Source organism: Culex quinquefasciatus, chromosome 3 (genome assembly GCF_015732765.1).
Source record: "Culex quinquefasciatus strain JHB chromosome 3, VPISU_Cqui_1.0_pri_paternal, whole genome shotgun sequence".
NCBI lineage: Eukaryota > Metazoa > Arthropoda > Insecta > Diptera > Culicidae > Culex > Culex quinquefasciatus.
In genome coordinates this window covers 126,742,622-126,755,296 of record NC_051863.1, presented here as the reverse complement: position 1 = coordinate 126,755,296, position 12,675 = coordinate 126,742,622, and positions in this window count along the sequence as shown.

Sequence of the window (12,675 nt, the reverse complement as noted above, 5' to 3'; positions counted from 1 at the left end):
GCTGTTGATGCCGTCAGGTCAGGTCTACCGTCACCAAAATGGCTCAATCCATGTTTATTTCCCATCCATCGCGATGCGTACTTCAACCGACTAACCGACCGATTGAAACAGCATAATGCTCGCGCTCACTGTTGGAGCTGAGTGGAAACATAGAAGCGCAAATGATTGATGACGCCAATTAATATTAATCGCCTATTAAACACATTCCCAAAATAGTGGGCAGTGAACACCTCCAACGAAACGAAACAAACCCATGGCGATGGTGATGCACTCTCGACTCGGGATGACGACAAAATTTTAGGCTGTCATTAAGATTTACTGTGGAAAATTCAATTGAAAAAAATAATATCAGAAAGCTTTGGTAGCTTCTGCGAGCTTAACACAATTACACCTTTTGTGTTTTTTTGTGTCCGAATTGCAACACTTTACATCAGGCCTGCCCAACGTCTGGCCCGCGGGCCGAATCCGGCCCGTGAAGCCATTTCATCCGGCCCGCGATGGCTTTTCAAAATAGTTCTATGACCGGCCCTTAAGGCTGTTCATGAAATATTAAATAAATAAATTGATTGTCTGAAATAAACAAAATAAGCTTGAGATCAAATTTTAACATATTTATACAACATTCTTTATGTTTGAATTGAATTCTTATGATTTCTTTATTGATATTTTTAAACTGAAAACTTGTCTATTTCGTAAAATTGTGAAATTTATGAAAAAACTTGTATTGTTGTCTAAAAATGTACAAAACGAAACTAAATTTAAATATTTTTCAGTTTTAACTGTGTTTTTTTTTTCAAATTGAAGTTGTTATCTATTTTCTATTTTTAAATAAATATGTAAGCAAAAACCAGGGCTGTGGAGTCGGAGTCGGAGTCGGAGTCGGAGCCGGAGTCGGTGGAGTCGGGTCTTTTTGGGGACCTGGAGTCGGAGTCGGAGCCGGAGTCGGCTAAATTTTAAGAGCTGGAGTCGGAGCCGAAGATTTCTGATAACCCGGAGTCGGAGTCGGAGTTATCTTAAATTCAACAAAAAATATGTTTTTTTATTGTTCATTATTTACTATACAACAGCTTGATTTACAGAACTTCTTATGTTTTTAATTATTTTTTACGTCGCATGCAATGCGTCGCCATCTTTTCATTTTTTTAAAGAGATTTATTAGATGCCATTATGTTTTTGAAGCTTTTTATTGTTATTGGAAAGCTCTAATTGTGTTATTTCACTATAATCACTAAATGATAACCTCTTACCCAAATATTTAGTATCATAATTTAAAAAATATATAAAAAAATTGGTTATGTAGTCAGACATATCTAATTGATTCTTGACTGCTTCCTTTTTTAAAAACTTCATCATCCCGGTACGAGAATCGAACTCACGACCTCTGGATTGGAAACCCAGCACGCCGTTAGTCGGAACTCATCCCCTACCGGTCAGTATTCCCAGTGAGCAGATTTGCTCTTTGAAGGGATCTGACTTTGCCGAGCCAGACAGGAATCGAACCCATCACCTTCCGCTTACAAGGCGAAACCCGTAACCTCATGGCCACGGAAGCTCGGCATGCCTATATTTATGTGCCCTTGCAATTCAAATTTGACCAAATTTCATCCAATTCTTTCTGAAAAAAGAACATACACAGTCATCTATTACCCCCATAGCGAATGTCTTGGAGGTTTTAAGTTAAATAATTTTTGAGAAAAAAATTACGAGGTGCATAAAAAGATTACAAATAATAATTACAGTTTGACTTTTGTGACAAATAATCAACGATAATAACAATTTTTTACTTGGAACTCAACATGCGCATTTTGTTTATAACTGAGTACAAGATAATCAAAGTGTTGCATTTAAAATAATTGAAACTAACAAAAAATATCAAAAGAAATTGTAACTAAATTTGAAATAATCATTGAATGTTGATGTTGATGTTGATTTTAGGTAAACTATTTTGATATCGTTGTAAATTATCGCTGAACAAATCTCAAGACTTCAGTACAAAAAATATTATCAACCCATAAGAATTTTCTCATACTGTATATCCCACGCCAATATGACGGAAGGGGATTATCATTGCAAATCAATGTACCTTAAAAAAATGAAATACTTGTGACCTAGAAAATATTTTACTTGCGGATATTTGTATTTATAATATTTTGAGTTTTCCCATATATTTTGATGGATGCGCAAGATCATTCATAAAGCTTCGTTTTAGGTGAAGATTCACGAAGTAACGTGCGCCTCCTTTTTAATGTATATAAATTTTTAAAATTAAAATAAATTAAAAAATTCCAGGGTAAAAATTTTTCTATGTCACAGATATTTGAAAAGAAACCTCCTTTCCACGAAGAAATTGTTCAGATACATTGATTTGCAATTATAATCTCCTTCAGCCATGGCGGGATGTCAATGTAAAAAAAAAAACAAAAAAAATGTTTCGTTTAAAATTGTCATTTAAAAACAAGGTGCCTGTCACTGTGCTTCTTATAAATGTCAGCCTGAAAAAGAACAAATTGAATTTTAATGTTCAATAGATCATTAAGGCCAGGCTTCTTTTTAATTATTCATTTAAAAGTAACAATTTAATATTCACATTTATTAGCTTTTAATACATTATTTGCAAATTTGAGGTTAAGCAAATAATTCCAAATTTATTTACAAAACTGTCTTCTCAAAATGCCTCTAAAACTGAAGATATGTTTCGATTTCCGTTTCCATAACGTATAAAACTTGTAACCTAGACACTTTTTTTTCGTTTTGAGATTGTAACTTATTTTTCTTGTAAAAAACATGACGCTTAGAGAATATTTAAATTAGAGGTGGGCAAAACCGCTCTTTTTTAGGAGCCGCTCATTTTCGTTCGCTCTTTAAGAAGAGCCGCTCTTTTGAACGGCTCTTTCGCTCTTTTTAAAAATTTCGATGAAATGGGATTTTCAAGAATCGTGTGATTTTATAAGTTATTTCACGTTGGACTTTTAAAAAATTGGGCCGTACCAAATATTTTTTGAATTTTATGTCCCTCAACTCTGATAAAAAAAAACAAGCCATGGTATAAACATTTTAATGATAAAAGCGTTTAAAAATGCATTTTACACATCTCAGCTGTATTGCAATCATTAGTTTTCAAAGTATCGATGTATTGATGAACTTTTTTTTATGTCGAAAAAATACGTTTTGCCTTATTGTGCAACGGAATTTCACAAAAAATATTTCTACAAGAACTGAACTTATGATTTAATCGATAAAGTCTATAACGCTAAAGTTTAATCGGACAAAATGATTATTTTTTTACAAAATCTCTCAAATATTCAGTTGATTTTTGGTAATATTTGACAAATTATGCTTTTTGAAATGCTCGAATTTGTATTCCAGTATTATTTTAATGTGCACTCAGTTGTACAATGAAAAGTTTACTTCATTTTGCTTAGAAATTCATTTACTTTTGGAATCAATTTTTATGAGCATTGAAATATTTGAAATTGCATTTTCAATTCTCAAAAACAAATTTAATACTATTTTTTTGGAAATTCAATAAATTATATTTATGACAAAAATCATGCCGTATTGAAACGGTTCTTTCAAAAGACCGGAGTTTAAAAAGAACCGCGGTTCTTTTTTTGTGAGCCACGGTTCGTTCGCTCTTTTCAATGAACCGGCTCTTTGAGCGGTTCGCTCTTTTTTTGCCCACCTCTAATTTAAATAATCTTATTTATGAATGTTTCAAAAATAATTAATTAATAATAGTTGACTAACTTTTGAAACATTTAAAAATATGTGGAGTCGGAGTCGGAGTCGGAGCCAACCATTTGTTGAAAGCTGGAGTCGGAGTCGGAGTCGGAGTCGGCTAAAGTTGGTAGGCCGGAGTCGGAGTCGGAGTCGGAGCCAACCATTTGTTGAAAGCCGGAGCCGGAGTCGGCTAGTCTGAGAAAGCCGGAGTCGGAGTCGGAGTCGGAGTCGTTTGAAATATGACCCGACTCCGCAGCCCTGGCAAAAACTAATGTATTTTCCAGAACAACTTTTCAGTTTGAGAAAAGCTTTAAAATGCAAATTATTCATACTGAATATTAAAAAATGTCTCAAAATGAGTCAAGCAATTAGGGAGCAAAAATGTATTTTTAATAAGCTTTGAATTTCGAAGAATACCGAAAAAAAAATATTTAAAATGTATAAAAAAACAAATTTTAAAAAGTAAAAAAAAAATCATTTATTTTTTTACTTTTTTAAATTTGTGTTTTTTTAAATCATTTAATTTTTTTATTTGGTGCAACAACGCGAAAAGTTTTTTTGTAAAGGATATTCGAATCCAAATTTCGTTTGAATAAATTTTACTACGTCTCATTTTTTTTATTGTAGTGTTGAGGAAATTAAACTAACAAAAATTGCAACGACCATAAAAATTAGAATGTTTTTTTTTTAATATTATATCAAGGTATTTAATTGTACTATACAATTTTGAACAAACAAAAATTGAAATAAGTCAAATAAACACATTTCTGAAAGTTATCTTTGTTTTTCATTCTTTAAAATCAAGATATATGAATCCTATTTGCAACGAACTAGCGTTTTATCCATTTATTTACTTTAAAAGAACCCAATCATAAAAAAAACTTATTTTTTCAACTTTTATCAAATATTAGTTCCGGCCCGCCACTGTTTTAGAAAAATCAGATCTGGCCCGCAAGGCTGAAAGGTTGGGCACCCCTGACTTTACATTTTTTTTTTTTTTGAAATACAATTGAGTAAAATTAGGGAAAATATTTTACTCAGAGCTAAGATAAACCATGCCATATGAAACACAATCCTGTCCCCAAAAAGCACCAAAAATGAAGCCCAATTTTTCACGGCCCAGAGACCTTTCCGTGAGGTCCATCTGGCTGTACAGACAAATTACCGTCACTAAGTCTCTGATGGTGGCTCCGCCTGATTGCGCCAAAACACATGACACCCGATGACACCTCTGCATGGCTCCGTTGACTGTTGGTTTCCTCGGCGTGTGACTCGCGTCGTAAACCGCTGCGGCCGCCGTGTCCACCGTGGAAGGAAGAAGTGACACTTTTGGGCATGCTGAAGTTTGCAAATTTCTTGCGACCGCAAAAGGTTAGGATAGGGGGAATCTGCTGTGATTTAAAAAAAAATACTCCTGATCGTAAACTTAAAATGGCAGATTTTAGACACTAAAGTCATTGCCGAATCTAGAACTAACTCTCTCATCCGGTGATCCACCCACTAGTTGCTTCCTCCTATTAGGAGGTACACACATATTTACCGCATAATGATCGAAGAGAGACAGTGGAAACAAAGTCCGAAGGGTCATTGCCAAGCCGAACCGTGCTGGTCCATCAGGCGATGCAGCTCAGCCAAATAGTAAGGATTTCTTAATTCCTTGGTAGTGTAGCAGAGAGAGACTTTGGAAAATAAACACATATTACCGGCCTGCCAGTAATAACAGACCCCGGTGCTGCTGATCGCTGGTGGTGACCCCGAAGGATGGGAATCTACGCCGAAGACGGACATTAGTCACGTACGGGTAAAACAAACCCAAAAGTTCATCTCATCTGCTAAGTTAAGTACATTCTCAGAGGAACTCCAGCCGCGTAGAAGAGTAGATTTTTAAGTATGTTTTGCCTGCTCGCACCGCACTATTGAAAGTAATAAGGGTTCTAAAACTACGGGTTTCGCGGTTAATGACTCAATTGAGGGGAAGCTGCCCGCTATAGCTATTCTGGGAAGAACTAGAAGCACTTAATTTTAGGACTATCGACCGCTTAATCCGTGCTTGCGCTGAAATGTGCATTGACTCCTTGGCAGTTATTTTTGCGTTTTGACCAAACTGGCCAAACAACGGAGTGAACGCGGACGCGCGCGAAACTCCTTCGTATGCACATTTAATTTGAAAATTGGCCAACTGTCATATACTCGTTAGACTAATAATACTGAAAGATGTGAATAAGCTAGAGATTTCCAACCGATCGATGAGGCACAAACAAAGAACCCACGAACGAGGGTCCACGTGGCGCATCAATGGTGTCGTGCGTTATGAAGTATTGTGCGATCTTTGACCGATACTATCAGTGTAGCTTTGAAAACATTTTGTTCTCAAACTTGTTTTAAGCAAAACTAAAAACTAAAAACTAAAAACTAAAAACTAAAAACTAAAAACTAAAAACTAAAAACTAAAAACTAAAAACTAAAAACTAAAAACTAAAAACTAAAAACTAAAAACTAAAAACTAAAAACTAAAAACTAAAAACTAAAAACTAAAACTAAAACTAAAAACTAAAAACTAAAAACTAAAAACTAAAAACTAAAAACTAAAACTAAAAACAAAAACTAAAAACTAAAACTAAAACTAAAAACTAAAAACTAAAAACTAAAAACTAAAAACTAAAAACTAAAAACTAAAACTAAAAACTAAAACTAAAAACTAAAAACTAAAACTAAAAACTAAAACTAAAAACTAAAAACTAAAAACTAAAAACTAAAAACTAAAAACTAAAAACTAAAAACTAAAAACTAAAAACTAAAACTAAAAACTAAAAACTAAAAACTAAAAACTAAAAACTAAAAACTAAAAACTAAAACTAAAAACTAAAAACTAAAAACTAAAAACTAAAAACTAAAAACTAAAAACTAAAAACTAAAAACTAAAAACTAAAACTAAAAACTAAAAACTAAAAACTAAAAACTAAAAACTAAAAACTAAAAACTAAAAACTAAAAACTAAAAACTAAAACTAAAAACTAAAACTAAAAACTAAAAACTAAAAACTAAAAACTAAAAACTAAAACTAAAAACTAAAAACTAAAAACTAAAAACTAAAAACTAAAAACTAAAAACTAAAAACTAAAAACTAAAAACTAAAAACTAAAAACTAAAACTAAAACTAAAAACTAAAAACTAAAAACTAAAAACTAAAAACTAAAAACTAAAAACTAAAAACTAAAAACTAAAAACTAAAAACTAAAAACTAAAAACTAAAAACAAAAACTAAAAACTAAAAACTAAAAACTAAAAACTAAAAACTAAAAACTAAAAACTAAAAACTAAAAACTAAAAACAAAAACTAAAAACTAAAAACTAAAAACTAAAAACTAAAAACTAAAAACTAAAAACTAAAACTAAAAACTAAAAACTAAAAACTAAAACTAAAACTAAAAACTAAAACTAAAAACTAAAAACTAAAAACTAAAACTAAAAACTAAAAACTAAAAACTAAAAACTAAAAACTAAAAACTAAAAACTAAAAACTAAAAACTAAAAACTAAAAACTAAAAACTAAAAACTAAAAACTAAAAACTAAAAACTAAAACTAAAAACTAAAAACTAAAAACTAAAAACTAAAAACTAAAAACTAAAAACTAAAAACTAAAAACTAAAAACTAAAAACTAAAAACTAAAAACTAAAAACTAAAAACTAAAAACTAAAAACTAAAAACTAAAAACTAAAAACTAAAAACTAAAAACTAAAAACTAAAAACTAAAAACTAAAAACTAAAAACTAAAAACTAAAAACTAAAAACTAAAACTAAAAACTAAAAACAAAAACTAAAACTAAAAACTAAAAACTAAAAACTAAAAACAAAAACTAAAAACTAAAAACTAAAAACTAAAAACTAAAAACTAAAAACTAAAAACTAAAAACTAAAAACTAAAAACTAAAAACTAAAAACTAAAAACTAAAAACAAAAACTAAAAACTAAAAACTAAAAACTAAAAACTAAAAACTAAAAACAAAAACTAAAAACTAAAAACTAAAAACTAAAAACTAAAAACTAAAACTAAAAACTAAAAACTAAAAACTAAAAACTAAAAACTAAAAACTAAAAACTAAAAACTAAAAACTAAAAACTAAAAACTAAAAACTAAAAACTAAAAACTAAAAACTAAAACTAAAAACTAAAAACTAAAAACTAAAAACTAAAAACTAAAAACTAAAAACTAAAAACTAAAAATTAAAAACTAAAAACTAAAAACTAAAAAACTAGAAATTTAATTGATTTTTGCATAAGTTATAGCTTTTTTAAGATTTTTGACGTTTTTGAAAATTCAAACTTTGTGTCCCGATTTACACTTCCCGTTTACCTAGAGTGCTCATATTTTGGCCAGATGCTAGTTTTATACGTACAAACAACCCCTGAACATTTCTGGCAGATTGCTGATGTCGATGCGAGATGGGTATGATTTGCTCGCTCTTAGTAACAACAACAAAAACTAAAAACTTAAAAAATATAAACCAAAAACTTAAAACTGAAGAAGAACCACGCTCCATACAAAAAAAGTTTTTTTTGTATGGACAATTGTCCACGAAGGGGGGGGGGGAGGGGGTTGAGATTTCCAAAAAAGTGTCCACGTGGTTTGTGGATGGTCCCTACCTTGAAAAATGAATTTTTGCTATCCAAAATGAAAGTCATACTTTTCAGCGCTGAAAGGGTGCTAAAAGTTAGGCTTTTCAACATTTGTATCAAAAAGTAACATTATTCAATATTGTCTTGTTTGGAACGGTCAATTTACTTAACATATGAATTTTCAAAAAGTGTGTTTCGGAATTGCAAAAAATGTTGTTAGCAACTCATGGCAAAACTTGATTTTTTCAGCACTCTTCGTATTTATCCACCTCGTTGGATAAATGTACGATTCGTGCTGACAAAACTTGTTTTCGCAACTTGTTGCATAAACTACTATTTCTCGATATTCCATCCCGGATTTGAAATTTCCAAATCACTTTAGAGTATTTATGGGGTTGGTCCAAAATAAGACAACGAACACATTTTTTTTCGTAGTTCAATTAACCGAAGTGATTTTTTTCGGAAAACTTTGGGTTATTCGATTACATGTACTGTATTTAAAATATATGGAATACATGAAATATTTGAAATACATAAAAATTTATACTAAAATACATTAAATCTAGACTAAATTTTCAAAACAACCTGTCCCTCATGGGTTTCCCATGCAGATAGGACAAATTGAAAATTTAATCTAGAAAAACATGATAACCGGGACCCATTTTAGTCAATTGGGTCCTAAAATGAAGCTTGGATTTCTGATATTATTGTTTACAGCGATAAAGCTTATTTTTGTGAGTACAATGACCCTTTGTACGACCACATAGAGTTTTAAATGGATTTTTAAATCAATTTTGAAAAATTAACCTCGCGGTCCTTCTTGACAGAAAAGCTCCTACTTGACAGCTCGTTCCAAGGGGACCATAGTTGATCCATCGAAAAAATGTTGTCTTGTCAAAAAAAAAATCGCATTAAAATGAAAAAAAGTGATCAGAAATGGTTTTTTACCGTTGTACATAAAAATTTACATAGGGCTTTAGTACCCAATTTTGAGTGGAGACCATCCATAAACCACGTGGACATCTAATCCTACTAATTACTAAAAACTACGAGTCAAAAGAGTAACAAAGAAAAGCCCAAATCAAATCTATTTAGCCGATCATTCCAGATCTTCATCTCAGCATGATTGCCCAGAAATCATAGTCATATTTAACAGCACTAGAGAACTCTTAAAGAGAAGTGCCGTAGCTCACTGAGAGGCTTTCATTACTTGTCAAATTTTGAGTTCCCGAGCAATCCGCTCACGCAGGCTCAGGCAAGTGCATGACTTTGTTAAACAAAATCGTATACACTCAAACCCCGTTGGTTTGACACCAACTGTTGTCAAACGAACGGGGTCACTTTTTAGTTTGACACCCTTCTTACACGGAGTTCACACACACTACTAAACGTTTGTTTTGATAGTGTGCGTGAGCGCCGTGTAAAAAGTGACAGTTCGTCACTTTTTAGTTTGACTTTGACCAACCAACGGGGTACAAACTAAAAAAGTGTCAAACGAAAAAGTGACCAACCACCGGGGGTTGAGTGTAATGCCAATTGCACGGCAAAATGTCACCAACTGTTTTTCACCGTATGAGATGATTTACGATTCAAAACAAACAAACATACCAACTTCAATAAATGTGGCTAGGGTTTTACATTTTTTGCGAAAATTTGGGATGTTTGTTTGTACAAAACTAGTAACGGAATCGACGTCAAAACATTCTGATGATAATAGGGTATCATTAGAAGGTTTTGACGTCGATTCCGTCAAAACCTTCTAATGTCGAACCTTGATTTTCCGTCAATGGTTCCACAATCTTGTATCGTTCATTTTGCGACAAGACTCCGCCTCACGCGTCTGCTAAGTATGAAGGTTTTGCACGGGCTGCTTGTAAAACTAGTGGCCACAAGTAGTTGAGAAGCAAGATAACAACCGGTACGATTGTCGTCCTTTCGTTCCCATCAGCCAGGGAAAACTTCCAAAATCTGGGCATGGTGTAAGGCCCAAGATCGCAGCTGTTTGGAACAAATCTCGAATTAGTTAACAAAAGGTCCTAACAGCCTCCTCCAGCACTAATTTACCTTTTACTTTATAGCAAATCTAATTTTCATTATTTTTTAGTTGAGGGCACTTAGTAAACACTTAATGAACAATCGCTGCACGGACTTACAGACATACACACGCACAGACATTTGTTCTTTAGTTGAGGGCACATTATTTTTTAGTTGAGGGCACTTAGTAAACACTTAATGAACAATCGCTGCACGGACTTACAGACATACACACGCACAGACATTTGTTCAGTATACATGAAGGTGGGTCTACGAGTTCGAATGAAGAAGTTCATTTTTCGAGTGATTTTATAGCCTTTCCTCATTGAGGTGAGGAAGGCAAAAAGCTTTGATTAAAAAGCCGCTTAGGATCAATTGCAATCTAACCCGAGAAATGCTACGTAGGCCAAGTAACATCCGATTAATGTGCTTTCCTTTTACGCCGAACACACCACTATGACCTAAAATGCTTCTCGATCCATGCAGATGCCCAAATGACTGAATAACTGAAAATTAACTGTTCAAATGTGTGCTTATTTTAATCCTACGATTTCAATACTTCTTGCTTTTTAAGAAGAGAAAATATGCGATGCTCCCGAGTCCTTGCGTTCCTTTGAGTGATCTGAGTGCCTTGACGCTTCTCTTTAAGAGTTCTCTATCCCGAGTCCTTGCGTTCCTTTGAGTGATCTGAGTGCCTTGACGCTTCTCTTTAAGAGTTCTCTACGGTTGTTATCTTGCTTCTCTTGTGGTCACTAGTTTTACAAGCAGCCCGTGCAAAACCTTCATACTTAGCAGACTCGTGAGGCGGAGTCTTGTCGCAAAATGAAAGATACAAGATTGTGGAACCGTTGACGGAACATCAAGGTTTAATAGGGTATCATTAGAAGGTTTTGACGTCGATTCCGTTACTAGTTTTGTACAAGAAAACATCCCAAATTTTCGCAAAAAATGTAAAACCCTAGCCAAATTTATTGAATTTGTTATGTTTATTTGGTTTCAATCGTAAATCGTCTCATATGGTGAAAACAGTTGGTGACATTTTGCCGTGCAATTGACATTATACGATTTTGTTTAACAAAGTCATGCACTTGCATGAGCCTGTGTGAGCGGATTGCTCGGGAACTCAAAATTTGACAAGTAATGGAAGCCTCTCAGTTAGCTACGGCACTTCTCTTTAAGACTTCTCTATATCTAATAGAAGCATGTTCGTCGAGCGCAGCATGACGTTTTATGCTTTGTTTTTCTTTATTTCGTCGATTCTCAACGTTCATCGATTCCGTGTTGCCGCTTTCAGATTGGGTTATTTTCCTGAAGTTGTGAAAAACTTTAAATACAAATTTGAATACACTCAACCCCCGGTGGTTGCATCGCGATGGACCATGGTCAAAGTCAAACTAAAAAGTGACGAACTGTCACTTTTTACACGGCGCTCACGCACACTATCAAAACAAAGGTTAGGTAGTGTGTGTGAACTCCGTGTAAAAGGGGTGTCAAACTAAAAAGTGACCCCGTTTGTTTGACAACAGTGTCAAACCATCGGAGTTCGAGTGTACACATATTTTTGATAGAATAATAAAAACAGTGCAAATTGAAAAAATCCAAATCAAATTATTCGCTCTTCAGCATTGCCTTGGCGTTCTCGATTGCGAGATTCCTACTGGAAATTAGGTGTCCGAAAAGGCTTGATTGTCCAGGCAAATGCAAGCCTCTTTTTACACCTATAAGCTTCCATCGTCCCCGGGATTCAAAATGACGACCTTTGGATAGTGAATCCAACTGCCTACCAGCGACTCCGAAACATGACCCAGGGAGACGACTCCTACACCTGGACTGAGCTTACGATCTCTTAGGTTAGACCGGGCCCAATATTTACTTCCCCATCCAACGGAAGGCGTGCCACCGGGACCTTCTGGGATCGAACCCAGGCCGACTGGGTGTGAGGCAACCGCGCTACCCCTACACCACGGGTCCCGATATAAGGCTTTCTAGTCACAAATTTACCAACACATTCAAAGTAAGTTTACGTGACAGCTGGACGTTTGTTGCATCAGGTTACCTATCTCTTTCTAGCAAAAGTTTTTTGTCAGGAGACTTCTAGCTGTTTTTTTTTGACTGGCTGCCCGATATGTCAGCCAACATACCTCACAGGGCTGTGACAGATACAGCTCTATCATTGTTTGCATCAGGACACTGTGACGAGGAGTTCGTCATTTTTGGGTTAAATTATATTTTTTTCACTGGGCCTAGAAAGCCTTATAGTTTTCATTATTAAATCAAAAATAAATTCTTTTTTTTTTTTGAA